Source organism: Malania oleifera, chromosome 7 (genome assembly GCF_029873635.1).
Source record: "Malania oleifera isolate guangnan ecotype guangnan chromosome 7, ASM2987363v1, whole genome shotgun sequence".
NCBI lineage: Eukaryota > Viridiplantae > Streptophyta > Magnoliopsida > Santalales > Ximeniaceae > Malania > Malania oleifera.
The window spans coordinates 31,408,934-31,415,301 of record NC_080423.1 but is presented as its reverse complement, the minus strand read 5'-3'; positions in this window follow the sequence as shown (position 1 = coordinate 31,415,301).

Sequence of the window (6,368 nt, the reverse complement as noted above, 5' to 3'; positions counted from 1 at the left end):
AAGTAGTGTTTCCTTCAAGCTTGTTTTTTTTCCTATGGAGACCTCCTCACAGCCATTAAGGGTTCCTACAACAGTTCAGAGTGCTCGTTGTGAGCTCACCTCTTCCGACCTGCAAAATGTTCGTTATTTTTTTGCCATACCATCCAATGTCACTGTTAGGTTACCAACTGCTTCCGAATCAGCCCTTGACCAAAAATCCGAGGAGCTCTGCCTCTATACCGATTATCTAGATTTGGGTCTTAGGCTCCCTTTTCCCTCCTTTGTTTCTAACGTATTACGTTTTTATCGCATAGCACCATCTCAACTTGTTCCGAACTCTTATCTTTTGCTCACATGTTTTGCCGTGCTTCTGCTCCACTTGGGCCATCAGCCTACCATCCCCCTCTTCAGAAGTTGTTTCCAGATGCGATCTCACTCTGCGGAGAAGGAGCTATATTATTTCAACTCTCTACCAGGTTATAAACTCTTCTCACCAGGCAGTTCTTCCATCCATAACTGGAAGACTCGTTACTTCTTTGTGTCGGGAGAGTTGGATTACACAGGCTCCTTTATCTGATCTTCTCCTCTTGATGGTAACGTGGTTATCTTTTTCCACCCTCTTTTGCAGGGCTTACACGTAGGTGATCCGTCTAACTCATCTTTTCTCCTTTCACCCCTTTTTCCTTTGTAGTTTGGGTGCGCCATCTCCTCCCCAGACTTTCCCCCAAAGAGCAGGCCATCCTTAAAGAACTTCGTGCCCTCGGTGAACAGGGGATTATCCCTCACGAGGAGCTGCTCCAGGAGCGTGTCCTCGTGCAGTGGGGGATCAGCCCCGTTTCCTAAAGTCATTCTCCCCCCTGATTATGTATATGTGTATGTTTGGTTGTCGTTTTTACTGTTGGTGTTCTTACTCCTTGTCTCTTTTATCCTTGCAGATATGGACTTCACCAGGTATGAATCTTTAATGGGAGAGGCTAGAAAGCAAAGGGTTAGCAGGAGCAGGAAGAAGAGAAGGGAGGTCGAAGGAGAGTCCTCTCACAGGGATGCACCCGCAGTAGGGGATTCCGGCGCCCTTACTGATGAGGTCCATGCTGCTCCTCCTACGAACTCGCAGGCTCAAGTTGAAGCCATCTTCCACGAGCCGACCCGTTCTGCCTCTGCTCTCCGTCGGGCTGTGCATGCTGAGGATTTTGTGTAGGCCCATTGTACCCTTCCTGATGCCCTCTCGACGAAAATCCGCCATACTTCGTACCAGGTGTCTATTTAAAGTGGGCTTTATACTTGTGGACTTTTGCATAGCCTTGCTAACTGTTCCTTACTTGGTATTTTCTGCAGCTGGCGACGATGGCTCTAGCCCAGGAGGAGAAGGTCGCGGAGATGTACTGCCAGACCCTCGATGCTCGGGAAAAATATGTCCTTGCTCAGAACGAACTGCACGAGGCCGAGGCCCGCGAGCGGGCTCTGCAAGCAGAGATCGATCACCTTCGTAAGGAGGAACTTCCTTCCAGAGAGGCTGCTGCTGCTGCTTCTGCTTCTCGAACTGCGGTGAAGAAGTACAAAGAGTCCAACCAATTCGTTATCGACACCTCCAAAGCTTATCGAATTGGTTTCAGAAGGTGCCGAGATCAAGTAAGGACTAAACATCCTGAGATTCCTCTTGACGGTGTAAGCTCTCATGGTTATGGCGACGAGAGTCCCTAGTCTGCGGAGGACCTAGAGGAGGATGAAGAAGGGGAGGAGGTGGAAGTTGGAGAGGGGAGTAAAGCAAACTAGTATGTAGGAACCGAACATCTATTTTGAATTTTTCAACCTTTATTGTTGTAATGCAATTTTTTGTAAAAGACACTTTTATTACAGCGCTACAAAAAGCGGTTCTTAAGAATAATATTTCTTTAACATTTCGGAATTCCACATGTTCTTTATTTCTTTCCCCCCTACCTCTTCCAACTTGTAGGTCCTGGGTTTTATCTCTGTGGTGACCTTGTATGGGCCCTCCCAGTTAGGCTTTAGCTTGTGCGACCCTGGCTCGGACGGGTTGTTTTGCCTCTTCCTCAGGACTAAGTCTCCTGGCTGAAAATTCCGTACTTTCACACGGTGGTTGTAGTACTTTGCTACCCTCTGCTGATACGCGGCAACTTTTACACTCGCCTGATCCTGTCTCTCTTCCAGTAGGTCTATTTCTGATTTGAGCTCCTCGCTATTGGTCTGCTCGTTAAAGTATTGCCTTCGCCAAGAGGGTATCCCCACCTCTGCTGGGATGACTGCTTCTGCGCCAAAGACAAGCATGAACGGGGTTTCCCTTGTTGCTGCTCTCTTGGTGGTGTGGTACGCCCACATAAGGGAAGGGAGTTCCTCTGTCCATCTACCTTGCATGGATTCGAGTCGCGTCCTCAGTCCGTGCAGAATCGTTCGATTCATGTTCTCTACTTGTCCATTGCTCTTGGGGTGCGCCACTGACGCGAAGAGAAGCTTAATAGATAGGTCCGAGCAGAACTTTTTGAAGCGGTCGTTGTCGACCTGCTTCCCGTGGTCTGTAACTATCGCTGAGGGAATGCCATAGCGGCAAACCAATGAGGTCCACACGAAGCGTGTAATATTCCGCTCTATTATGGTGGCTAGAGGTTCGGCCTCTACCCACTTAGTGAAATAATCTATTGCTACCAACAAGAATTTTTTCTGGCCAGTCAGCTGTGGAAGAGGTCCGAGGATATCTATCCCCCATTGAGCAAAAGGGCAGGGACTGGTTAGAGGGGAGAGTAGACTAGAGGGTGCGTGTGGTACCACTGCGCACCTTTGACATCTGTCACATTTTTTGATGAGCTCGACCGCGTCCTTCTTCATTGTGGGCCAGTAAAATCCCTGTCACATAGCTTTGTGAGCTAGAGCCCTACTGGCAAAGTGGTTTCCGCATACTCCTTCGTGGATTTCCCGTAGTATGTATTCCCCTTCGTCTTTTCTTAAACATCGAAGGTAGGGCAATGTCAGGGATCGCCTGTAGAGCTCTTGGCCCATCAACGTATATCTTGCCGCTTTCCTCCTCACCTTTTGAGCCTCCTTATTATCTTCCGGTAAGGATCCGTCCTGGAGGTATAAGAATAAGGATGCCCTCCAATCGTCCTTGCTGAATTCGGACGCCACTGAGTTAATTCTGTCCTCCTCGTACGAGGGTTTCCCTATGCGCTCAAGATAGATAGTGTCTTTCCATTCCGAACCGGTTGCCGAGGCTAACTTCGCGAGTGCGTCCGCCTTTTTATTCTCTGCTCTCGGTATGTGTTCTATGTCGAACTGGGCGAATGCCTCTATGTACTCTCTTGTCTTGGAGAGATATTTCTTCATTCTTGGATCCCTAGCCTCGAATTCTCCTTTAAGTTGCTCTACCACCAGCTGGGAATCACTCAGTACTTTGATCTGTGCCACCCCTAATGCTTCTGCTAGGCGCAGGCCGGCTAACAGGGCTTCGTACTCCACCTCGTTGTTGGTTGCTATGAACTCCAGTTTTAGGGCGAAGAGAGTTTCATTACCTTCTAGGTCAGAAAGGATGAATCCGGCTCCCCCTCCAGCAGCATTAGAGGACCCATCAATGTGCAATGTCCACTCCTCTGACTTGGTGGATGACTCGGGGAGCCTTTCTGCTGTAAAATCCGCGAGTACCTGAGCCTTGACTGCGGACCTCGGTTGATACTGTATGTCGAATTCACTTAATTCTATCGACCACCTCGTCATCCTTCCCGAACTCTCCGGTCGCTGTAGAATTTGTCTCATGAGTAGGTTTGTTAACACGACAACCCTATGGGCTTGAAAATAGGGTCTTAATTTTCGCGCTGCACAGATGATGGAGAAGGCGGCTTTTTCCACCATACAATAGTTCTTCTCGGCGCCACTTAACACCTTACTTGTGTAATATATAGGCTGATGCTTCCTACCCTCTTCTCGGACCAAGACCGAGCTGACGGCATTCTCTGTGGAAGCTATATATAGATAGAGGTCTTCCCCATTCTTTGCTTTTGTCAAGAGAGGAGGGGATCCGAGGTATTGCTTAAGCTGCTTGAAGGCTTCATCCTGCTCTTTCCCCCATTCGAATCCTCCCTTCTTCTGTAGTGCTCTAAAGAAAGGTAAGCCTTTGTCCCCTGAGCAGGAGATAAACCTGCTGAGGGAGGCTATCCTCCCGGTCAGAACTTGGATCTCCTTTTTAGTCCTTGGAGCCTCCATCTCCAGCAGCGCTCGTATTTTATCCGGATTTGCTTCTATACCTCTATGAGTCACCATAAAGCCCAGGAATTTACCTGCAGAAACGCCGAACACGCACTTGGAGGGATTCAACCTCATGTGGTACCAGCAAAGGAGCTCGAACGTTTCCCTCAGATCTTTACATTGTTGCCCTGCTTCCATGCTCTTCACCAACATATCGTCCACGTATGCTTCCATTGTTTTTCCGAGCTGTTCTTTAAAAATCTTGTTCACTAACCTCTGATATGTGGCCCCCGCATTTTTTAAGCCGAAGGGCATCACCCGGTAACAATATAGACCCCTTTCGGTGATAAAAGAAGTTTTTTCTTCATCAGCTGGATTCATAGGGATTTGGTTGTACCTAGAGTAAGCATCCATGAAGCTAAGGAGCTCGTGCCCCGAGGTCGAATCCACTAGCTGATCAATTCGAGGGAGAGGAAAGCTGTCCTTTGGGCACGCTTTATTCAAGTCCGTGAAGTCTATGCAGGTGCGCCATTTTCCATTGGGCTTCCTGACCAAGACCACATTGCTCAGCCACTCGGGGTAGTCCACTTCTCGGATGAAGTTGGCCTGCAACAGTTTCGTCACCTCTTCGTCAATTATTTTGATCCGCTCCATCGCGAAGCTCCTTTTTTTTGTTTCACAGGTCGGTGGTTGGGGTTGACCTGCAACCTGTGCTCTATCACAGCAGGGTCGATACTGGGCATGTCTGCTGCCGACCATGCGAACAAATCAGAGAATTCATCCAAAAGTTCCGTCAACTCCGCTTTCAAGGTGTCGGGCAAGTGATTCCCGATCTGTATACTTCTCTCCTGGTGGCCTCGCAGTGGTATGTGGTTGATATCTCCATGTAATGTACTGATCTGGGGATACTCTCCTCTGACTTCTAGGTCTTCCACCGTTAGAGCTTCTTTAGCCTCCATCTTCCCTTTCAAGGCCATTACATAGCAACTCCGGGCAGCGGCCTGATCTCCTTTGGCATATCCTATCCTTTGTGGTGTAGGAAATTTAACTTTGAGGTGGTAAGTTGATGTTACCGCCCGAACTGCGTTAAGGAAAGGGCGACCCAAGATGACATTGTACACCGAAAGTCGGTCAACCACCAGGAACTCTATCAACGTTGTTACCTGCTGCGGGGTCGTCCCTATTGTCACTGGTAACGTGATTGTTCCCAAGGGGTGAACAGTGTCTCCCCCAAATCCTACCAAGGGGGTCGAGACGGGCTTCAATCGTTCCTTGCCTATCTTCATCCCTACCAAGACCGACCAGAACATGATGTTGGCCGAGCTCCCATTGTCTATCAGTATATGTCTAACCATGTAATTGGCTATGAGTAGGGAGAGCACCAGTGCGTCATCATGCGGTTGTTGCACTCCCTCTTCATCTCCGCTGTCAAAGGTTATGGCGTCACCTTTCTTGTTTCGTTTGCTACTGGTTTCCCCTTTTTCCATCGTCAGCACTTGTTTAGCATATCTTTTGTGTGCACTCCCACTATCTCCTCCACTGGCGGATCCTCCGAAGATCACCGCAATTTCCCCAATAGCTTGCTCTTCCTTCTCTTTTGCGCCATGCCTCCTCTGCTCGAATGGTTCCCTTTGTGGATTTTCTTTCTTGACAAACCTTGACAGATGTCCCCTTTTTATTAGGATTTCGATTTCTTTCTTCAGCTGAATGCATTCTTCTGTGTCGTGACCGTGATCCCTATGGAATGCGCAAAACTTAGACATGTTCCTCTTATGTAGAGGCGTTCGCATAGGTTCAGGCCATGATACGTAGTCCTTCTTTTTGATCTGCATCAGCAACTCTGAGCGCGGTACATTTAGAGGTGTGTAGGTGGAAAACTTGTTGTGCTGTCTTCTTGTCTTTTGACCTGTTTGCAGCGCACTAGTTTGGTGTCTTTTTATAGCTCTATACGTGTCTCCAGATTCTCTGCCATTGTTTCCCCTTTTCCGCTCTAGACGATTTCCTCTCGTATCCATCATCTCCTCCAGGTTTATGTATTTCTCTGCTCGGATCATTAACTCCCCCATATCCACCGGCGGTTTTTTCCCTAGGGAGTATAAGAAACTTCCTGGTTGGAGAGCCGTTGTCAAGGTGGCCAAGGCTACCCCCATATCTAAGCTGCGGATTTCTAGGGTCGCTGTGTTGAACCGGTGCATGAA